Raw genomic sequence first — 26020 nt, forward strand, 5'->3', positions numbered from 1 at the left:
AAGAATTTATAAAGACAAGTGATTTACAAATGCCTGAACTAGGATTCCCTGTGGATCCTTTTACAAACACCGTTCCTTTTGTTTGTAGGTAGGTTGTTAAACAATTCACAACGAATTTTTTGGTAACGTTGGTATAGTTTTTTGCAGCGATTGAATACCACCCATACCAAATTTGGAAAAATCTTATATCTACTTATACATCAAACAAATTTTTTATAAACATGAATTGCAGTCTGTTTGAAATTTCCTAAGCGTTATCGCTAATCGTTGTTCAGTCAGCAGCAATAGTTGCTAAGCGGGCGAGATGTTCAAAATGATCTTGACGCGACTTTATTGTAAGGATAATAAGAGCGCATCAAGGTAATTTTGAATACCCGCCCGCTTAGCAACTTCTGCTGCTAACTGTTCAACACTGATTTATTTGTATCCTTATCAACAGACATAGGAATCCGTAGGGCAAATTTTCTTGACAGGTAAGGACTTCCTATATCGATAAACTCAATTATCGATGCTCGTTCTATATACTAGTGATCACACAAAGGTTTGCTTGTAAAAATATGTTTTTATTAAAAGTGTAAAAATCAAATAAAATAATAACTCAATTCGCTTTGATTTATATTCAATCAATAAAGAGGTTGAGATAATATTGACTATTTCATAGTGCAACAAGTATTACGCCCTACCTTTATATAACCTAGCGATTATTTAAAATATGCTATGTGTGAATTTCATAGTTGTCTTCAAAACAATACTTACAAAAACACACAATGTTGGGGGCGATCAGTAGTATATAGAACGAGCATCGATAATTGAGTTATCGATATAGGAAGTCCCTACCTGTCAAGAAAAATTGCCCCACGGATTCCTATGTCTGCTTATATCAATACCTTCACCTAAAGCATTTACTGAGTTATAGATTGATATTCCTATAGGTATATCGTATCACCCCGTAATTAATAGATTTAACAACTGAATGTAGAAGTGAATACCTAATTATGAATTAAATAAATATATTAATTAAGATATGTTATGCCTCCTATAGGCCTCATGAACTAGTTCGCAAGAATTCGGCAGCGGCACTGTCACTGTGCTTCAGTGCAAAATTGTGAGATGCTAATATAAAATTAAAATTAATTCCATAGAAAAAAAATTAGTGTAAAGTGTAGCAATTTACTTAACTTTTCGTTAATATAAAATGCAATAAAAATATAAAATTGTGTCCGTTATAATATGAAAAATCTCTAAGAGGAAAATAAATAGGTACCTAAGTAACACCCATAATGACTCGTCACCTTTCCGTGGTTAATTAGCCGGTATTAATGGCGTATTTAAAAAATTAGACGTAGATTAACAACACATTTTATTAGTCTACTAACCTACAACAACAGGTTCAGTAAACTGACAGCTCCTGTTCAACTTTATAAGTCTTACCTACTTTTTCCAATCCGAAAACTTCATAAGCGACATCGACACTTCCTCACCATCGTGTGTGATTAATTTCATTAATTCATCATTTGTTTCTTATTAAACTGTTAGACCAGTAGATATCATACGACAGAGCTAAAAGGAGGTTCTATGAATTTCATGGTTCCTGTCGTTTCATAGGTACTTAAAGTCTATCTAGTAACTGCAAACCATTATGTACATGTACCTATGTTTTATGTTATGTACATGTATATATATACACCGTGTTTTATTTTATTTCCGTTAATTTCAAGGGTGTATTCCTGAGCTTAAATCAAGTAACTTTTTCAAAGACACCGATATTCTAATTAACTCCATTTCGGAGATAATCAATAATTTATTTTTTTCCTATAAGGCCTCTACAAGCGTGTACACTTGCCTTAGGGCCGGTTTACATATCGATTAGTGTTTAGAATGAGTTCATACAATTGCTACTAAACTTAAGTACAATCTCGGTCGATCGATGTTCGAAATGACATTGATAATATTGATATGTTACAGATTTCAATTGTTTGGTTGAGTTAAATGTAATGCCCGTGTTACAACAACGCTATATGCTACATTTAATTACTTTTTAAACTATTTTTATTAAAGCTAAAATTGATTTTTTTTCAAAATTAACTATGCCATTTAGTTCTCTTAAACGTACTTAACCATACCCCGAAGTTAACGGAACTCAATAAAAACACTGTGTATATACATGTACCTACGTTGAAACTAAGATAATGGACATCTGGATGCTTCTATTGTATGAAAGAAAAAGAAATAGAAACATGTTTATCTCAAACACCTAGTCACACAGCTCCGGCCTTGGTGTTTATGTGAATTTTATCGCATATCTTAGCCATGCCGTAACATAGTATTGTATGCTTTCATGTTTACCGGATCCACAGGAAAAACGTTGAAAGGAAAATAAAATGCACCTAATGTACTTTCTTACTAGTTATTATGCATATAAAAAACCGTTTTTCTAACGTTTATTGCTGTTTAGGAAATAAACACTAAATTAAAAACCACGGTCTGTGTGTGGACGTGAACGCAATTTTTTCCTAATTTGGTTCAATTCCGGTTTAGAATATTTTCAAGCGGTCAAACTGAACCGTTTTATCGCCTAATTTTTATAAAGGCAAATTCTAGCATAACTACTCCTTAAGTGTAATATTTTTCGTAAGTTTTACGTTTTGTTATACAAACACAACACTCAATATTTGCCAGTGTTTGATATTACTCTTGTGTGCAGTACCACGCACGTGACATTTAGGACGATTAAACATGGACAAATTCGTTTAGGTACTTAAGTTTTAATAGGTACATAGAGTATTTAGATAATGCAGTCGATATTTCAACGGCTTAATTTACTGTAGGTATGTGTTAATTCAAGTCGTTTTAATTATTTTTTTGTAAAATATAGAGCTCTAGTGAAGAAACGGATTTGCTCTATGAATATAATCGTATACTTACCTAGTACTAAAAAGGTCATTTAGCTCATTACTGGATATGTCACCTCTTCGGTTGTTGCAGGTACGGACGGTATATTATAGTCAATGTCTTACATATGTACCTACCTACCTACATTGTTACACCTTCCACTGGAGTAAGGTTATAAACTATTTACATCTTCGTTCCTTGAATACATATAGGTACTAGATTTCAAGTATTTCAACTAGTTCTCTTTTGCAGCTCAACCCGGGCAACCAATGTCACTTTTTCGTTAGATAGTGTTAGGTTAGATATATCTATTAGATGTGAATTGGATCTCTAAGTCATATCTTGTGGAAATCGTTCAAGAGTATCTCCAGAATCGCAGAAATGTCAAATTTGACAGGTTAGATCTTAAACATATCGTTATCGTATCTTGGTGATGTCTAAAAGATATCTAGTAGATGTCTATTTCAAAATACGAATCGGGCCCCAATTCATCTAAATCAGCCTTGTCACGATTTGTTTTTCGTCATAATGGATAAAAACTTTATTTTATTTTATGTAATCAATCACCGAGTAGAAATTATTAGGTAGAAATTCCAGTCTGCTCTGATAGAGGAGGTATCAAATCGATCACTTCATTATGGTTATTCTAATGATATTAACGAGGTAACGAGGTACGTAGTAACCAGGTGACATTTAGGACATGTTCACCAACAGGTACCTACAAATCACAATAATTTCGTGGCTATTTCACTTAATGTCTGTTTTTCCGTCATGTTTATTGGGTCCTACGTACGCATAAAACAAAAGTTTTTACTTTTGTACGCAAAAGTTTATATAGGATAATGGAGGGTTGAGGCTAATTTCTGTCCGTAGGTCTAATGATTATTGCCCAAAAAACCTGACGTAAATAGCATGCATAGATCGAAGCGCTCAAAAACATATAACGTGCCTTTATGTGACTACAAATACGATTGAATAGATATTGAATAGATAGATATTTTTCTGGTAACTGTGGCAAAATTGTAGACATTTGTTTCCCCAATATTATTAATAAATAATAACACAAATTAAATTACCTCACTCCGTATTGATAGCAGATAGTGTAAAAAAGGTGTTCACCAACATGTGCCGGAATATCGTCCTGAGAGTCATGTCGGCATCTTAGAATTATAAACAATGCCAAAAGTACGAATTAAAATTGAATAACTAGATCCCTATTTAAATAAACACAATAATAAAGTACCCCTATAAATATTATTAACTACTTACTTTAGAAGTTATAGCATTCTAATTAAATCATACAGCGGTCAAATACTTACGAGCGGTAGTGTACATTCTTAAATTAGGTACACCTTTTTACGTCATCAGATTTTTTGTACCGCATTCTGCGTAGTCAATAACCTGAGCAACATGAGCATGAGCAAGGTCGTGTTATCTCTTATGTTTACCTATTTAATTTAGAGATCTAAAATGGATTGGGATCTGATGAAACAAATGCATATAATCGTCATTTTTTGCCTTAGCAAACAAAATATGTTAAAGTGCCGTAGGTTCAGAGAGTGGATCGAGTAATTGAAAAAAAGCGGCCAAGTGCGAGTCGGACTCGCCCATGAAGGGTCCCGTATTTAGGGGATTTTTGACGTATTAAAAAAAAACTACTTACTAGATCTCGTTCAAACCAATTTTCGGTGGAAGTTTGCATGGTAATGTACATCATATATTTTTTTTTAGTTTTATTATTCTCTTATTTTAGAAGTTACAGGGGGGGGGAAAAACATTTTACCACTTTGGAAGTGTCTCTTGCGCAAACTATTCAGTTTAGAAAAAAATGACATTAGAAACCTCAATATAATTTTTGAAGACCTATCCATAGATAACCCACACGTATGGGTTTGATGAAAAAATTTTTTTTGAGTAGCGATACTCCAGCGCCCTGCCACCTAAGCCCCCAAGACCTCATCCATAACCAGCAAATCTTTCCACCATATGGGTCAAGGGTAAATTTATTCTAAGTTTTAGCATCGTTTGCAGACGTTTCTGCTTGTTAAAAGTTAAAACATCGTTTACTGTTTTAAGTCACGGGAGTTGGTAATTTCTTAAGCTATTGAGAGTACCGTTATGTAACAATTTTAATTAATGAACATTAGTATAAATTGAGACCCCAGCTTAAGCAGCTAAATATCAGGTGACTGTGAATTGATGTAGCCTTGATCGCAAAGTCACAGTATTTTAAAAGATCTGTTGTAATTGACAATTCTTTTGACAATTAATCGTAATCTCACGAAGTCGTTAAGCAAATTTTATTGTACTGCAATTTAGTTACCTTCGACTTTAACACGACAATACCTATAGTTAAGTTTCGCTGTGGTTTTAATGCCGATACACAATGTTATCGTTACAACAGAAATCAGTTTATAAAGATTAATCCTGTTTTAATTTTGTTTTATCAAAACAGGAACGCAAATAATGAAAGAATTATCGTATATTTTTGATAAGAAGTCATACATTAATTAGACCCGTTTAGGAGGTGGGAGGAACTTAACAAATAGAAAATTTGATATATTATGTTGGGGATCTGATATGTTGGGGATCGGGAGTTACAAACTTTGTGACATCACCTTAACTTCATTTATGTAAGTAAACGATTTTTTCTTATAATTTAGTTATTCGCTGTTCAAAAATAAGTATGTTGTATATGGACGTATCGTTTTTATTCATTTTAGACATGGAAAATGTTCATTTCAATTATTCCAAATTCCCTCTTTTGGTAGTCTATTTATTATGACTTCCCATCTAATATAGGTATATAGTTTTATAGGCGTTTGCAATATAATTTCACTACATAATTATTACTTTAATCGACTTTCAAAAAAGTATTAACTAAAGGACACAACCGTTATATTAGGTAGTTTTTCAGAGTAAGCAGAATAAATTTATATAATCATATGTTCTTTCAATATTTACAGCCAAGTCATTCAAGTGGGCTCACTTTGACTAGCAGACAACAACTGATATAGTCATCAACATCATTCATCATCTTCCTCGCGTTGTCCCGGCATTTTAATTTACAAATTTACATTTCAATGCTGCAATCGAAGCGCATTAGATTAGTGAGCACTAAAAACACCCACGACTTAAAACTGAAACTCTACTTTCTACTTACTGCTACTTTTATTTACGTCCTAATTCCACTAAGTCGACAGGTCACGGAGAGATCGAAATCGAACACCGTTCGAAGTCAAAAACTGAAAAAAGTGACCGATTGTTTTGGATGGTTTTCTAATAATTAAGCGCACGAGCGCTCATTAAGGCCATGTGGTGCTTTTACTCGAACTCAAAGGCCTTTTTACTCATAATTATATTAGAAGAATTTTGGCTTAGAGAGAAATTGTTGTCATGGAAATTAACGCCACTATTTATAAACATTAATAGCTCTAAAATGTGATTTCATTGCTTTTAGCCTGCCCGTCGAGCTTAAGGAAGCCAGTGTAAACAGTAGTCTAGATTTGTAACAACTATGCATAATTAAAGAATTATCTTTGAAGTCTTTCCTAGGACGATGGTATGGATGCTTTTATCCAATTCTTAAATTAAACATTGTATCCCTTACGGAATCGAAGTAGCAGTTATATTTTTAAAATACATACTTATACTAAGAAGAAGTCTTCGTAGGTAATTAAGAAATCTGACTGTTAATAATACGTACAATGATAAGAAAAACTAAGTAAGCACAAGCATAAAAGACAATGATCAAATCTAGCGATATGTTCAAATCAAAAAACTCTACGTGGACTATATTTTCAGAAAGATAATAATTTAGATAGTAAGTACATAAAATAAGAATATTTTGATGAAGCAAGCATTAAAATATAACATAAATAATGAATTATAATAAAAAGATAGTTAGACTTTCGCAATTAAATTAGTTGATTTTGAATACTATTATTTTCACTTATCTGTAAAAAAAATGAATGTCAAAGTTTTTACCATCTATCGAGTTTTAATTAGCTGATAAAATTGGTGCCAAAGCGATAATAAATACTAATTTCACATAAAACACCCACAGAGTTTTAATTTAATTTGAATGCCTACATTTTTAGTAAAACCACCCACGATGATAGTAAAGAAACGTACACGGTCCGTTCCGTGGTATATGTTTTAGTAAATTTTATGAAAGAATATTATCTCACGCCACTTATCGATAGTTTACGTGCATATTCAATGCTACCTACTCATATTTCGCTTTTGCCAAGTCAAGCCACAGAAAAACTTAGTAGATGTGTAGGTACTAAACCAGTTTAACTAAAGTATGAGAGAATTTAATTTAACAATAGGTCTAAGAAGATATTAACTTTAAAAAGTCAAACTTCTGGAAGCATTTAGCCTGTCATGTTTCTCTTGTTAGAACTTTCTGCAACTTCTAGTAGTTTGCAAATTCCAATATCCAGAAAATTGCTAACTCGACAGTTTTGCTACCAATTTTTAAATGGTGTATGAAGTTTTCTTCTACATATTAGGTTTTTTTTAAATAAAATTAAAAATCCTTGGATAATAATCTCATCTAAAGGAATAAAAACGATGGTAACTTTGAGTATCAATTCAATGGCTTGCAATTATAGTAATACTAATTGAACATAATATATTATGTTCAATTAGTATTACTATACATGATATTCAAAGAAATAACTTCCCATGTTCAAACTGTGATTAATCCTGTGATTAGTATCATAACTATGTATATGTCACCGTAAATATCCGTTTTTAGTGATAACGCATTTTCCCTCATAGTTAACACTTTCGCAACCGGGCAAAAAACGGCGCACTACCCCAGAAACCGGTCGTCTATATCTACGTACAAAACAACCCGCTGGGCGGGTTGTCCGGCATCTGAGCAAACATTACGAGTGCCTACCAGGTGGGTTCTCGGTAGTCAAAGTGTTAAGACTACTCGTAGTTATTCGATAAGCCTCGGTCAAAATTAGTTTTAACTGGGATTTTCCAGTCAAAACTAGTTTTCGCAAAGTGCCTTGTAGAAAACTAGTAGTTTTCATAATTCTGTGATGTGATCATATTAATCATATACCTAGTAGAGCGGCATTCCTACCTTTTATATATTAATGTCAGTGTCAACATACATTTTATATAATTTGTATACAACATTACTGTTTAGGTATGCTACATTAATTACCTACATTATAGTCGAATTAAAGCGTAAGCATATTAGTCACCTAAGTGGTATAAAAACATCTTCTCGGCGCCATTGTATTGCTAAACATGCGTACGAGTATGTATAACGCTTCTGCGCGATTCGTTTATTCCAACTTATACACGCGATCATTGAAACTGAAAGTTTTGCTAGGCTACGGGTACACTCAATTATACCGACAATTAATACTGCGAAATGTACCTATACAAAATACTTATCGCGATCAAATGTCAAAATGTAATTATTTTGGTATAGCTTAATATATGTCAAAAAAAATCGTTAATTTTGAACAATCGCATAACTGTTCCATTAACTAAACATCGATACAATACGCCTTAATACTACATTCGCGGCATATTCGCTAGATCAGAATATTCAGAATGCACTTTTAAGTGGCCTTTGCTACTCGGTGTTTTGTGTAAAGGCCCGGTTTAATGTTAAAGGCCCTTTAATACTGCGATCGAGCGCACACCGTTAACCCATTGAACTTGAAGTACTTTTAGATGCTTGCCTTGTTATGTAGGTCAATAGTTAGACTTAATGACCAATCGTCTAAATCAAAAATGAAAGTTTAAATTTAAAAACACTTAAAATTGGGTTTAGCGTCATCGTCAGAAAAAAAAACTTAATTAAGTTATTTACGATTGGATTTATGTTGTGGAACGTATTATTTTTAACGTGATCAGGTTATTGCACAAATAAGTTTAGTATCATGTTAAACACGCGACTTAATTAAGCAAATAAATGTCGGCTTGATTTTCATTTAGCATAACTGATTGAACTAATTATGACAAAAATTGCATGTAGGTAGGTACTCTCTCTCTCTACTAGCTCTATATTAGACATAACAGAACTTAGGTAAAAAGTAGGTATAGCAAAGATAAAAAATCATATAGGTAATCAAATAAGATAACAGCGGCCGCTTTGAGGGTACAAGCCAACACAAACAAATAAAAAACTTATTGTGTTAGCTTTTGCTATCTTGCATATATGGCAACACCCTAATTCCTTAATGTGACTTTACATTTTATCTAGGGAGTGCCTTTATTGTACCTAGAGAAATAAGTAGGACATATAAAATTATTTTTTTATGAAATATGGTATGATTTTCGTTTTTAAGTCACAGTCACAGTACCTATACCACCAGTACCAGTACCAGTATATTATTAAATATAGGTACCTAAATTATAAACTAAAATAGATACCTAACATAAAAGACCAAATGATAAGTGACCAAGTCCTAGAGAAACAATTTCTATTGTTATAACCTAAGTTGTATTGTTGCGATGAGAATTTAATTTTGATTTGTTGTTTTTATTTTGGTGGTGAATCTAAAAGTGTGGTTAATTTTTCTAAGGATTTTTATTTTATATTGTAATTTTATATTGTGTAAAATTATTCTGAAATATAAAAAAATAACCTTACTAAAGTAACATTTTCTGTGCCCTACTGACATTCGAGGGCAAGCTTCCCAAAAGCATAAAGTCAGTGAATTTACCAAACAGTTAATTCCAGTTAATGCCTCCTTATCTCAAATTGAAAGGTTGATTTGCGACGGTTTGATACGACCCGATCATGCCAAATAATTAACAAATATATTTTATTGAAATGTACACATAGCAAACGTCTCTACCTAAGTCAACATAGGTATTTGTAATTTGTGATACAACTAACACGTTAGGACCGATGGACACATTAGTTAGTATTAAGAGCGAGTTCATACATTTGCTACTTGCGTTTAGTACATACAATAAATATGAGAAAGAAAGGAGTAAGTGCTGAGGTGACGCAAGATAGTGGAGATTGGAAGAGGAAAACATGTTGTGCCGACCCCACATAACGTGGGATAAGGGCAGGAGGAAGAAGAAATAAAGTGATGTACATGTGCACTCAGCTCAACACTATATTACCTTTGAAATAAGGCGTGATAGTGTCTGAGAAATGATGTGGTAACAATAAGTAATCATGTAGTGTAGTGAATGAAACACAGAATAATTGATGATCGCGGTCGAGAGGCGAGCATTCCACAATTGGTGTTGATTCGAACTAATTAAGTGATGATCTATAATGACCGTTACGGATTAGAATGCAAAGCATGCGCGCAGGTATTACTAATTTTAAATTAACATTATAACTAGCCTCTGCCCGCGACTTAGTCCACATATTAAAACATTGTGATTTTGGCCAAAAGACGTTTCTACAGTGCACCATTATTTTTAAAGTAAGCAAATTTTATATAAGGAAAAGTATAATTTTATAAGGTACCAATTATCTAAATTAACGCGACCTGTCTGACCTGTAAATGTATCCATCGTCTATATTCCCTAACAAATACTCTGAAGTCCTAGTCTTCTAAAAACAACAGTACGCTCTATTCGCCCTCCTAATATGTTATTAAAATCACATCACTTTGAACTATCCCTATTGCTGTATTTAAAATGTATACATGTCTGAAATCGCGCAACATAAGTCGGAAAGCATGTAAAAAATACAATTGACTAACAGCAATTGGTTAAACATTCTGAAAACTAATTGAAACGCTGTTGATGTCGCAAGATATACTATTTCGAACAGGTACAGGTTACTGGGAGCTGCGTAATATTGGTAGGTAACTAGGTATACGTTACCAGCGCAATTCAACCGCGAAATTATATTTACATTAGGTAAAGCTTAAATTACGTTTAGGTAATACGTAATCTTACAATTTACAATAAGTACATCTGTTTTGTACATAATAGATCAATCAAATTAGATCTAAAAAGAACATGTCGATGAATTGATTCACAGCAAGCTGAAAATCATTTTATTAGCTTCATTCGGTTCTAAATAAATGCGTGTAATCCGCTGGCGCAATTCCAGGAGGTGAGGTCAAATGAAGGTATTAAAACGATTTCAGAAGGAATTCATTCTTCGAAAAAAACATACTTAGTTTGATTGGCCTAATAAAGGTATATTTTAATAACAAAACTTCCGTGAGACAAAGACATATTAAATACATATATGTGGACGATCCATTAGCAAGTGACGTAGTGAGTGTTGTGTGCAACCCATCGTTTGACAATAATGCCATAAATGAGGGTAGTTTCTCGCCCCCCCTGCCGCCACCGGCGCCTGCGCCGAGTCATCGGGCGCGGAGAGCTGCGGCCCGCAGTCTGCGCCGGTCCGTCACTGTAAACGCAAGCTCCTGATGACACTTTTCGGTACGAAGTGAAACATGTCGAGCATTTTTCGACTTAATATACGTGAGTGACCCGTTTTTAATATATATAAGGTTTCATAATATAAAAATATGTTTAATTTAAAAGATGTTAAGTTTGCTATTTCGGGATGCCTACCCACGTGCTTATATACGTCTGTATCTTGTAGGTTCTGTAAATATAATGTAGATAAATATTGGTATTTGCAATCTATATTATGCTCATATTTCTGTAGAAATGTAGGTACCCAAGGTATCATTGCAAAAATAGATTAAAACAAGGCCATTTTATCTTGTGCCAGAGCAAGATTATTATCACTAAAAATTTAATTATACCTACCAAAGATACCATTAAGCACTATCTGTTATTGTATTTCGCTTTATTTCATATTCCGGCAGTTTTTTCCATGGGCCTATTTCATTTACATTGTAAATATTTAGATACAAAAAATTTAGGTCGCCACAGTTCACGAATATTTTTGATACAAATTACAAACAAGCCTATTGTTATGCTAAAATTGCTAGTGATTGTTACTTTTAACTTTTAAATGTGCAATGTCCCGAGTAATTCCTATTTATCTATGCAAGATCTCTATCTCTACATAATATAATAGGTTCCTTTGTAGATTAGGTATGTAGTAACACTAGTATTAGTGTTTATAAATTGGTTTAATTGGAATACTCTTCTTTTCTTTCCTTCAGAATAGTCATAGGTTCATTGCTTTCGATGACCCTATGTTCGTACTAGATACATAATCGACCTTGCGGTTTATTTTATTATGAAATTCCATTGACGAGATGAGCACGATAACGGTGCTGACAAGTTCATCAATACGGGGCATACTGTGGCGGCGCACTGCGCGGAGAAAACAGGATGCACTTACTGCAACTGACAGATCAATTACGCGCACAATTCGAGCACACATGATGTTTCCTTTATGAGGAACATTAGTTAAGCCCGTGTTTAGATTTAGGAATTATAATTTTTGCCGTGAGTGGAAATAGTCTAAACTAGAAATATGTTTAATTAAAGTTATGAGATGATAAAACTTGTTGTTAGGTAATGATTGTTGTGAATGTCTACAAACAGCCTAAGTACCGCTATCTATAAATAACTAATAAGGTATAGTGTAAATCTTTTCAACTGAGCTAGTTTAGGTACTCAAAGAGTCTCAAGAATACAATGCCATTGAGTGGTAAACCACAAATTAGGATAACTATTACCACGTAGTCAAAAGCAGATTATAGCCACCTTGAAATGTTAGTATAGATAAGTGAACAAACTCACTTCATAAAATTTGTACTATAACAAAGCATTCGTTAAGCAATAAAAAAAACTCGTAGGTAACCTATATGATGACCAACCTATCCCGACCTGTTTAATGATGACTTGATGAGGATCATGTGTGTATATGATACCTACTCTTAAAAAAATTCTTTAGGCAATTTCTGAACAAAGCAATAAGTAAGTATATTATAAGAAAGATAATAATTTTCCCGATAAACATGAGTTATTTAAATAGGCCCTGTACCACAGAATAAATAATAGTACTAAGTACAGAAGACTCACTCTCTAACAAAACGCGTCTGTTACGATCAGCACAGATATGGCCGCTAGGTGGCGACAGCGCCACGCGCGGCTTATGGCTTTCCCCAAAATTGGGGCCGAACGGATGTACTTTTAGCTACCTGTAGCAAAGCGACGAAATCGCGGAGCGAGACACGCCTGCCTGTACCCAAAACATTTTTTGTAATTGATCAATGGATATACAAAAATAAATGTATACCAACATAACAAACTAAGTAACAAAAACTATCATTATCCGATACCAATTTCAAATGTTCATTGACGATATCACGTCCGAGAGCATGAAAACGGAACATAGAAACGGAGAATGTAAAAAAAGTTCTACAAACAAAACAAGAATAGTTATTTGTACAACAAGAGATCAAAGTTTGATATTTCTTCGAGTGCTTATTTTGAGTCCCGTGCAAGCGAAAGATTCTATACTAGATTCACGAGCGTAGCGAGTGAATCTAATTTAGAATCTTGAGCGTAGTAAGGGACTCAAAAGCGCACGAGATGTAAATAACTTTGATCTCGTGTAGTTCACAAAACTTTTCACCTCAGCAGTGAGAACATATTAGAGAACCCGAAAAATGTATTCCTTCTTCATCACTTGAGTGAATAGAGGTCACTCATGTTTTCTTAAGATATACCAGCAATTAAGTTTTCACCTCAGCAGCTAGAACAAGGGTACTTTGCTACTTAAAAACAGTGAGCAAAGTCGCATTTTGCTCATTTTGTCTCACTCAGTGAGCAAAATGCGATTTTGCTCACTGTTTTTAAGTAGCAAAGTACCCTTGTTCGAGCTGCTGAGGTGAAAACACTATTGTCAGGTCCATTGGCTACTTTGTATAATTTGTTTGGATTTAGAAAGACTATGCAAATACAAAATATCTTACTTAAGCATATTTCCTAATAGTTAGTATTTTATTTATATGAAGTGAAGCAGGCATATTATACAACAGGCATGTGTACCATACTCTTAAACTTGTACAATACGGTACCTATTGTATATGTGTGTCGATAGTTAGACTAATGTTCCTAATTTTCAATATTTTCCTTATTTAATCACTACATAGTATAAAACAAAGTCGCTTCCCGCTCTCTGTCTGTCGCTATGTATATATATATATATATATATATATATATGTATATATATATATATATATATATATACATACAGCTTAGATCTTTAAAAGTACGCAACGGATTTTGATGCGGTTTTTTTTAATAGATAGAGTGATACATAAACCTATAATTTGTTAACCCGTGCGAAGCCGGAGCGGGTCGCTAGTTTTCAATCAATGACGCACAATTTACGTGTATTGTAGTTATGATTTAATTATTAATCTGCTTTGTTTCTTAATTATGTCGTAGCGCTCTCGCACTTAGTGCTAAGTGCTAGTAGTTACTATTAGTTACCTACGTAGGTATTAGTACAACGTAGATACTGTCTAGTAATAAGTGATAGAAAAAACCGGCCAAGTGCGAGTCGGACTCGCGCACGGAGGGTTCCGCACCATCAACAAAAAATAGAGCAAAACAAGCAAAAAAACAAGCCCCCCATCCAAGTACTGACCCCGCCCGACGTTGCTTAACTTCGGTCAAAAATCACGTTTGTTGTATGGGAGCCCCACTTAAATCTTTATTTTATTCTGTTTTTGTATTTGTTGTTATAGCGGCAACAGAAATACATCATCTGTGAAAATTTCAACTGTCTAGCTATCACGGTTCGTGAGATACAGCCTGGTGACAGACGGACGGACGGACGGACGGACGGACAGCGGAGTCTTAGTAATAGGGTCCTGTTTTTACCCTTTGGGTACGGAACCCTAAAAAGAGAAAAAAAAATTTTTTTTTCTTCCCTGTGCGAGAAATGATAGGTTAAATATTGCTACGTCATGCATTAGGTACGAGCCGTACGAGTTTCAGATTATACCAGCAAGGGCGTCAATCACTTACATGCCTGAGCATCAATGATAATCGGTCAGGTGAACCAGTTTAAAAGCGCTCCTTGATTATGAATAGTTATTTAGATATCGTGGTCACGTTACGCTGGTTATTTAGTTAAAGAATTCGTGTCGCCCACGCCAATCCCATGAGAATACGCAGCCGTCCCAAACGCCAACCGCCACCGCAACTATTGGGCTACGTGGGCTAATGAAACTGGTTGTCATCGAGATGGAGGGATACGGGACAAATTAGCGGTCCGTTTATGAGTTAACGCAACATTTGTGATAATTCTCCTAAACAAGAATAAGATTTATTCAAAGATCCCTATCCCTTCAGGATTTCGACGCATGAAATGAGAGCACTCGTATGTTTTACGTTTTTGCTGCCAAGAGTCCGCGGGTGGTGATAATGGTGGGTTTATTTCATCTTCATAAGAATGGAGAACATGGTATTTGTCAACGTGTTATATTACCGAGCAAACCCGATTTCAGGTCAAACTAGAGTTAGGTACTAAGCTAAACAAGTTTTTCCCAACGCGCTTACACAAAACCACTCATAATTTATTAGTTTGCCCAGTTAGGTAACATTTTAACACGTCATTGTACGTTATTATTATTAAGTTTATTCTTTAATTGTTACTCAATATTTGTTAATTTCACAAAATATTTATAGATAGGATGATTAGGTATGTTCTGAACAAATCTGCTCTGTACGTATCCATCTGAATATTGGGCCCGAATACTGAATTTAATAGTGAAGCCCGTAATTCAATACCTAACGTGAAACACTCATCAATAGAGATAATGCGTTTTCGCTCCGCTGACCTATTAACCAGGTTAAATTCGCATGTGCATTCTAGTGAAGCCCTAGTGCTTCATGTCAAGAGATTAAGCCAGCGCGCATTAGGCCAGGACTTAGTCGCATTAGCAATACGTAACGATGTTACATGTCGCGCTTCTTGACGCTTTGTATGGGTACTTTGGAAATATTGGCTATACGATTGTTGATACGATGAATAAAACTGACACCTTTGTCCGAACAAATGGGAAAAGAATATTAATGGATTATGCTGATTATAGCGATGATCCATGAAAACTCTTCTTCTACGTCACACCTGTCACCGAAGAATGAAATAATCCTTCAAGTTTAACTTTCGTTCTTTGATAGAGTCTGTTCGGAAGGAGAAGAGTCGAGGTATTGGGCCTCATATATTCCACGACTCTTCACTTTCCGCACAGCCTTTAACACGAGCAAAAAATTCAACTGTAGGCTGTAATAAAGAAGGCTTACTTATTTCCCTATGACCTTACAAAAGACCACAGCCATAATAGCACTGCTACTTAGTTTGTAGGTAAGTACCTACTCACTGTCAGTCTTAGATGCTCCCAAGAATGAATTCTTGAAAAATTATTAGGTATAAGATCAGCAATCCGCGCGTGCAACTCCAGTAGAGTTGCAGGCGGTGGTGGCCTTTTAACTAACAACAGTCTGCACGCTTATTTTTGGTATATAAAAAAAGGTAGAAGAATAAAATGAACGTTAACAAAATAGCTGAACATTTAACGCCAGTAGTCGTGCACAAATTATAGCTAATAGAGCTAACATAATATGTCGTTTGTTATTTGGTCTATGCACCAAGCTACATATACGAGGATACCTATAGGTAAGATAAGATAAGATAAAAGATAGTTTATTCAAGTAGGCATAATTACAATGCGCTTATGAACGTCAAATAAAGCTAGGTAGACCGGCTCCAACCCTACACCTCTGCCCCGAGAAGATTTAAATCCCCCCTCAATTGGAGGAGGGTATCCCAATATGGGACCGGCAACAAACTCGGCGGGACACATCTTTTCAAAAATAATTACATCTTATAATTAACATGCATTACGAGAAAATAAGGGAAAAAATACAATTTAAATTACTATAGAATTCATGCAATTATACACATAAGGTGTAATAGAAATTTGATTTAGAAAATATACATATGTACATGGAATCATACAAAATCGTAGCTCTTTCAGAAAACATATCAAATTCTTACAAAAGGAAAAGAAAATAAAGTTATTAAAAGAAATGGGAAAACATATTATATAAATCTGATTGATTATTATTAATTACCAACATATAATATTTGATGTGCTTTCCTGCTTACCTGAGCTGTGTCACCTATAACTCTATACATAATACAATGTTTTTAATTGCTACTACTTTTTATTAGTTAGTTTCTGGTTTGGACCATGCATGTTTGTCTGTCAAGTAGTCCTCGACTCTGTAATAAGCTTTTAACATCAATGACTTTTTTAAGTAATTCTTAAGAGCTGGAAAGGGTAATCTTAAAGCATTCTCAGGTAACTTGTTATAAAAATGAATGCATTGCCCAACGAATGACTTTTGTACTTTACGGACACGAAACTTTCTGATAGCAAGCTTATTTCTATTTCTAGTGTTAAAGTTATGGACATCAGAATTCTTAGTGAAGGAGTCTAGATTCTTAATAACATAAATAATACTATCATATATGTATTGGGAAGCTACAGTTAAAATATTAATTTCTTTGAAAAGTTCTCTTAATGATTCACGCGCTCTTAAGTTATATATAGAACGAATGGCTCTCTTTTGTAAGACAAATATAGTCTGTATGTCAGCTGCTTTGCCCCAAACCAGAATACCATATGACATTACATTATGAAAATAACTATAATAAACAAGGCGAGCTGTTTCAACATTAGTCAGTTGTCTAATTCTCCTCACGGCGTAAGCGGCCGAACTTAATTTGTTAGCTAGTGTTCCGATATGAGGACTCCATTGTAGATTTTTGTCCAATGTTAAACCAAGAAACAGAGCTTTATCTACCATCTCTAAGCATTCATTATTCAAAAGTATTTTAGTATCGACTGGTTTAACATTCGGCAAAGAAAATCTAATACATTTGGTTTTCTTAGCATTAAGAAGCAAATTGTTCATAGTAAACCAGTTAAGTACATTAACGAGTGTGCTGTTAATTACACTATAATCGGTAGATTTCCGATCAACCTTAAAAAGTAATGATGTGTCATCAGCAACCGATCAACCTTAAAAAGTAATGATGTGTCATCAGCAAAAAGAACTATTTCACAAAGATTTTCTACTATACATGGCAAATCATTTATATAAACCAAAAACAGGAATGGACCCAAAATAGAACCTTGCGGCACTCCTAATTGGACTACAGCTCCGCTAGACTGGGTTTTGTTTACAACAACTGTTTGTGTTCTATTGCTAAGGTAAGAAGACATAAAGTTTAGGGCATTTTCTGACAGACCATAGTGTTCTAATTTCAAAATGAGCGTTCCATGATCCACACAATCAAATGCTTTAGAAAGATCACAAAATATGCCAATTGCATCACAAGAATTTTCCCAAATATTATAAATATGTTTAATATACCTGTATAGGTATATATTAATAGTATCGCAATGGTGCAGATTCCGTTGATGTTATATAAATCTAGATTAATGCCGCGGAGAACGATTTGTCAGCCCCGTTGCTGAGCAATCTGAGCATAACAACGTACCATCAGCAAGATATTGGCTTAGAAAGGGAATTAAAATGCACTATAATTCATTTATGACAGGGGATTTATGACGTATTAAAAAAAACTACTTACTAGATCTCGTTCAAACCAATTTTTGGTGGAAGTTTGCATGGTAATGTACATCATATATTTTTTTTAGTTTTATCATTCTCTTATTTTAGAAGTTACAGGAGGGGGGGGGCACACACATTTTACCACTTTGGAAGTGTCTCTCGCGCAAACTATTCAGTTTAGAAAAAAATGATATTAGAAACCTCAATATAATTTTTAAAGACCTATAGCCATAGATACCCCACACGTATTGGTTTGATGAAAAAAAAAATTTGAGTTTCAGTTCTAAGTATGGGGAACCGCCAAAATTTATTGTTTTTTTTTCTATTTTTGTGTGAAAATCTTAATGCGGTTCACAGAATACATCTACTTACCAAGTTTTAACAGTACAGGTCTTATAGTTTCGGAAAAAAGTGGCTGTGACATACGGACGGACGGACAGACAGACAGACAGACAGACATGACGAATCTATAAGGGTTCCGTTTCTCGCCATTTGGCTACGCAACACTAAAAATGAGTAAGAATCTTATCTCTTCATCTCTTCAAGCCCAGGGTTATTTTCACAAGTTTTCCGCTTCAGGACATGTGTACCTATTGTATGTGACAAAATGATATTAATAGAATGATAAAAAAATATTGTTACGATAGCAAATTGAAAACAGTGTCTGCCCCCGCATTTCAATTCTTTGAATCCCTCTCAATACAATCATAATTGATTTATTTAAATGTCATGAGCAAAAAAAAGAAAAGAATTAAGTGAATTTAACAAAGTGGATCAAACACGTGCTATCCCTACCTCGCCGACATGCGAGTCGGTTAATTCAGTCGGCCAGTTACCTGCATACTCAATTAATCTCCCCTCCGACCAACGAGGGCAAATTTATACATTTCCGTCATAAAAATGTTTCAATTTCCTCGCTATGGATTAATTAGGTAACGGTACGCTTTTCAGCAATGATTTAACAAGGACTGCAAATTAAAAAAATGTAGTACCTACCTACCTATATTCTAATCATTCAAATTGATCTTCTCCCATTGATATTAAGATAGTTTATTTAACGTAAATAATACAATTAAAGTAAAGTAAATAATACTTAAGTACCTTATAAAATAAAATAACTAAAACTAAACCTAATAAAAAAAATCCTAAAACCAACCTTCTAAACCTAGGCCCCTCGGCAAGGTGCCCATCACGCAGGCAGCATTCCCACGCTGATAGCGATGGCAATCCTTTGCGCGAGAAAGCTGCCTGCGCGAGAGTCCCCTGTTGCCTCCCGTAACCGCTCCCTCTCCCATTTGTCTCTACGTTAATAAAAAAAATGTGCATATAAATAATATGAGTTTTCAATTTCTAAAAACTGACTACGACAGTACGACAAAAAAAAAATTTTGTGAATATAAAATATAACTATAGAAAAGAAACGCCTCCTAATTGTTCTTAATAAATAATACATCGTTAATACTCATACTCATACTCATATTTTATTATTAATATAAATTACACGTACGTACGTATTAATACGTGACTATGCCGCTTAGTATTATTATGTCCTTAAACTTAATGGTACCTACTTTATGCAAACGAAAATGTGTTTAAGGAATTTTGTGAGTCTCGTAAGAGCCCGGTATCTATTTTAGTCGCAAAAATTTAAATTGATAGATTTAGTCGATGAAATTTTACACCTTTTGTTACGTAATAGAAATAAAAAGTACTGGGGGCCGATTTTTGAATTCCGAACGTTCGAATTTAAAAGCGAGTGGTAGAAAATATTCGTACACGAAAAGGGTATAGCCGGGTAAGCATGGCCAAACTGCCCTTAGCGAAAAAAACAATTTCCTTTTACTGGATTATTAACCTATATATAAGTAGTGCTTTCACCAAATATTAAGCCTCAAATGCCCCAGATTTAAAAAAAAAATGCAAAAAAAGAAAAATGATTTTTATTTTATTACAGCCAAAGTACTAATCCGATTTCTTTGTAATTTGGGTATGTTGTATATACAATTAAGGTCGCTTTCTGAAAAAAAATATATTGAATTATCTCTTAAAATAATAGTAAAAAATTTAGATGAAAATTATCAGAAAAATAAAAAAAATACGTGCGAGATAGCGACAGTTATCAAATTTACATATTTTATGTAGAATTTAATAATGTTTAACATATATTTTTTCAAAAATTAAAATCGGGATTAACAGTGTGAAAAACTCGAATTTGTAACATCCCATAATACTCTCTCTTCATACAAGCAAAGCTGAGTAGTAAGTAGTCATAAACGAATGAAGTATATTGTGAACGCAGTCTTTACGAATTTGAATTTAGAATATGACGTATTTTATTCATCAAAGGAACAGACATTTTTTAATCGTTAACGCTCTGTATAAAATTCGTGCCTATTTTCCTGTTCCCGCGCTTTTTTTTTTAATCTCTTAATGCCGTTCGCCCTAGCCGCATACAGCCACGGAGTTTAAGGTCCGCGCTCAACAAAATAAGTCGCGTTCTAAATTCAAATTGCGTTGGGAATATAACTTTCTAGTATAACGTACAAGTTATTTTGTATGAAGAGAAGGTATTATGGGATGTTACAAATTCGAGTTTTTAACACTGTTAATCCCGATTTTAATTTTTGAAAAAAATATATGTTAAACATTATTAAATTCTACATGAAATATGTAAATTTGATAACTGTCGCTATCTCGCATGTATTTTTTTTATTTTTCTGAAAATTTTCATCTCATTTTTTTACTATTATTTTAAGAGATAATTCAATATTATTTTTTTCAGAAAGCGATCTTAATTGTATATACAACATACCCAAATTACAAAAATATCGGATTAGTACTTTGGCTGTAATAAAATAAAAATGATTTTTCTTTTTTTGCATTTTTTTTTAAATCTGAAGCATTTGAGGCTTAATATTTGGTGAAAGCACTACTTATATATAGGTTAATAATCCAGTAAAAGGAAATTGTTTTTTTCGCTAAGGGCAGTTTGGCCATGCTTACCCGGCTATACCCTTTGTCACGATTTTTTTCGCATGATCCCAATAATACTTATTTTTGAAAGTCACCATTCGACCGTGTAGTGATTGACTAGCGATAATAAGGACTTAAAAATATTTATATTTCAATCAAAAATTAGCTAATGTAAAACACAAAAAATCTAATAAATTAATTCCTTTAAGAAATATATTTTTATTGGCGGCATATAATACAAATGTGACTAAAATTGTGGATTCCTACTTACTACTGATAGAATTGAATACGAGTGGTCAATACCACTCGATTCTCAAATTCTATCAGTCGAATTTAAAAAATAGCATTTCATCGTTTTCCACTGATTTTCGAGTGATGAAATCGAACGGTCGAGATTCAAAAATCGGCGTCCTGGTATCTATTATCAGTTAGCACGTCTTCATATCTTGCATTTGTACAGATCATTTTTTTGAAAACTGACTCACTAAATTAGTAGGTACCTAATGATTTTTTTTCTGATGGTTTAGGTAAACGCGCGTAAAGCATTGATTTAGTCGATCTTAATTTTGTAAACGTAAAGTTTGGACTGCTAAAAATGGTAATTTTGTATTACACATATCCTGTACTCCAACTTTCATAGACTACATTTTTGTTATATGATATTGAACAAGAGTAAATGAAAGTTAGACGAAATCAATTTTCACCAGAAATTACTTCAAAACAAGTGAATATTTTTCGTGAAAATCGACTTAATTTCAACGTAATTTTGATACTTAAACAATCTACAACATTTTCTGAAACTGTTCTTATACATATTTTTTTTAAATTTACCACTAGTGGAGTGCAAGATAATTATACCTAGGTATAATTTTTTGATGAATTTTTAAAAACTGACCCTTCTTGTCATATATTGCGCTCGGGACCTCATTATTAAAAGGCAAGATGAGAAGACGTGCTAATAGAAACCAATACCTACTTGTTATTTAGATATTACGTAACAAAATGTGTACAATTTCAACGACTAAATCTATCAATTTTACATTTTGGCTCTAAAATCGATAACGCGCCGGGCTCTTAATTTAGAACTGAGTGATGCACCTGGTCTATTACCACAATAGGTAAGTTATGTAAAATAGAGAGTTAAGAGTTTTTTTTTTCAGAACATGACAACAAGTCAAAAGCCATATTCAGATTTAATAATAGTTATTTTCGATACAAGTGCGAAAAAGAGGAAATTCGAAACGAGTGTCGATAAATTAATAAATAAAAATAAATCGACACGAGTTGCGAATTACCTATTCGCACGTGTATCGAACAACGTTTTACAGTACACATATGGCACTTTAGTTTCGACATACGCACGAAAAGTGCTGTAAATAATAATAATATATGTTATACTTAATTCATGTCACTGAGCTGAAAGGACCACTTTCCATGCGCGTGTATGCCATGTATGTGCGTCCTTGGCCGACTAAGTTATTGCTTACATACTGTTTGAAATTAAACAATACGTTTGCAATTCTAATTCTTCAAATTTCTGTATTGTTTGAAATAGGGTACGACTACGTAAAGTAAAACCAAACAACTTGAAATATCAACATTGTGTGAAGAATTACCTATTTGTTTGGAGTAAAGCATTGCCAGGAATGTCAGTAAGAAAGTGTACTTGTCACTTTTGATTATTAAACATTTAGCACAAAATTATCAATTCTCTGTACTTGGAATGTTGAATAATTACAAATGCCTTAAAAGTAATATTATGTACTATTAAAACTTACATATGTTTAGGTAATTTAGTTATGACCTTTGAAAAACGACAAAAATAGAATTAGTGTTTTTTTGTTCTATGGGAACAACTATACAAAAAGGAAAATATGGATTTTGAAAGTTAATTCAACACGCAATAGATAGTAAATAAAGATAAAAAATAATAGCATGTTTTCTATTGTAATACGTTTTTACGATATTTCGAGAATCCACATATAATACCTTTATGTAAGAGCATTCAAACGTAAAATGGCTTAGCCCGTTCGGCTTTAATCAATGTAAGTAGTTGTTAATTAAAACAATTCATGTTCGTGAGAACATGGACCTAATTAAAACCTTGCTGCACGAGCAGTTAAGGAGGAAACTCGTTATTGTCACAAAGGTAGCCTTAGGGCCCGATTCGAATTTTGTAATAGACATCTATTAGATATCTTTTAGACATCGCCAAGATACGATATGTTTACGATCTAACCTGTCAAATTTGACATTTCCGCGATTCTGGAGATACTCTTGAACGATTTCCACAAGATTTACTTAGAGATCTAATTCACATCTAATAGATATCTAACACGATATATCGTAAAAGTGACATATTGGTTGCCCGAATGGCGCTGCAAAAGAGAACTAGTTGAAATCTAAACTATAACGTATCTAGAATGGATCTAGTACGGGTCATCTCTTGTGAATATCTTAAAGTTCGAATACGGCAGTTAAAGTCTCTTGAGGTTATCACTTTTAAGGCTTTAAGGTGATTACTTTTAAGACTCAATGCCTTGAAATTCGTAATAATAAAGCTTCAATCTTTTGAATACCACATAACCTCCTATCCCTTTCTATCTCCTATGCCTTTCGAAATACGTAAAGGTGATTGAAACCGACAGAATCATTTTGCCACAGGAGTTATTAGATTTATGTCTATATATTGGAAGAGATTATGGAAATACATACTACAAACTAAGTGTAATCTTACTATTCTAACTTTATCTACATATTCATTCAATTTGTTACAGGTACTATTTGATAACGTTTGATTTATTACTATAAAACCGGCCAAGTGCGAGTCGGACTCGCGCACGGAGGGTTCCGCACCATCAACAAAAAATAGAGCAAAACAAGCAAAAAAACGGTCACCCATCCAAGTACTGACCCCGCCCGACGTTGCTTAACTTCGGTCAAAAATCACGTTTGTTGTATAGGAGCCCCACTTAAATCTTTATTTTATTCTGTTTTTAGTATTTGTTGTTATAGCGGCAACAGAAATACATCATCTGTGAAAATTTCAACTGTCTAGCTATCACGGTTCGTGAGATACAGCCTGGTGACAGACGGACGGACGGACGGACAGCGGAGTCTTAGTAATAGGGTCTCGTTTTTACCCTTTGGGTACGGAATCCTAAAAACACGTATTACAACAAAATGATAATGAAACTATTTGCAAGCAGACTCAATCATTGGAGCATAACGCGCTATATTATGCTTGCAGCTATAATGTTACTGCTTAAATCGATCATGCCATAGAATAATCATAAGTACTGCGGAATGGAGTATCGAGACAAACCATTCTGGTCTAACAATGCTTTTAGATCAAAATTTTATGTAATTGTGATTAATCTCTAATAAATAAATAAAAATTCATTTTGCATAGACGAGCTTGAAAATAACTGAACTCTGGTAGGTATATTTTTCCGTTATTTCTGCTCGAATTTTCACTATTTAATACGCCCTTTTTAACCTGGTTCACGGATTTCAGAGTTTTTTTTTGTATTAAAACCCCCAAATATATCTCATATTTGTTTTTAGTACACATGATTGATGTTCTTTTGGCTGTGGTGGTGATAATATGAGGTTATGTGAGAGAATTATACCTACCTAACTATAGGTATAACTCTGACACATAGGTACATAAACCATGCATGGGATATTGTAGCTCGCATTCGCACGTTATCTGAGAGTAGCGTTACTTTGTTTTGAGGTTAACATCCACGCAAATGACATTTAGTACGGTGCCTTACGATATGCCGTCACATAGCGTTTTCGCAGATTGTATTGCATTCGTTAAAAATAGATTTTGGTAAAATTTAATCTAAACAAATTATATCCCCCACCTGTAAAAAAACGAATTTGTACCTAACCATAAATAGGTAATGAGAAAACAAACTACATCTACGTAGGTATAGGTAGGTACAGGTACAGTTTTAGCCGTTTTAGGTACCTACTTTCGCCAAAAAGCACTTTTATAAGAAAACTGTTTCGTTGGCTAGGGCGGCGAGACTGAGACCCAATTCTAGTAACTATTATTGGCATTTACGTGAGTTTTATATAATTAAATCAACATATATTATCCAGATACCTACCAGTATTAATTTAAATATAATTTCGATTTAAAGTTTGATTATGATTTCAACATATAGGTATAAGTACCGATATATATTCCAATATACAATTTTCACTACAATTATATCTACACATATCTTTTTGAACTGGACGTTCTACAAATATTTACTAGCACAATACATGTTGATTTATCTTCACTAGATTGATACGGTGCGTGCGCGTGCCTGATATAAAACAATTGATAATCTCACCTTAGAATAACCAGTCTTCCTTGCGCAAGCGCGGGGCTTGGTGCAAAAAGCAGTGAAAAAAGTGTAAAGTAGCCAGTGTATCAGTTCGTAGACGCGACTTATTTCTTTCGTCTTTTTTTGTGTTATACATGTGTTGGCATTTGGTCTTAACTGTGGTATTCTTTTTTTTTTGGGAAAATCTGAAGTTATTTGATTATAAACATAGTGATTTACTTACTAGTTACAGTGCACTAGAGCAAATCGTCTACATT

The 26020-nt window shown here is 33.8% G+C and overlaps 2 long non-coding RNA genes across 2 annotated transcripts in view; both read right to left on the reverse strand.

Moving 5' to 3' along the window:
• Window positions 1-26020, reverse strand: part of LOC134659888 (uncharacterized) — a 130352-nt gene that overhangs the window by 37141 nt on the left and 67191 nt on the right. The window lies entirely within an intron of this gene.
• The window catches only part of LOC134659896 (uncharacterized), a 63485-nt gene continuing 55899 nt past the window's right edge, over window positions 18435-26020 (reverse strand). The window contains exon 2 of the long non-coding RNA XR_010097835.1: window positions 18435-18666. This is a non-coding gene — a long non-coding RNA (uncharacterized LOC134659896). The remainder of the gene's footprint in view (window positions 18667-26020) is intronic.

This window comes from Cydia amplana, chromosome 2 (assembly GCF_948474715.1).
Source record: "Cydia amplana chromosome 2, ilCydAmpl1.1, whole genome shotgun sequence".
NCBI lineage: Eukaryota > Metazoa > Arthropoda > Insecta > Lepidoptera > Tortricidae > Cydia > Cydia amplana.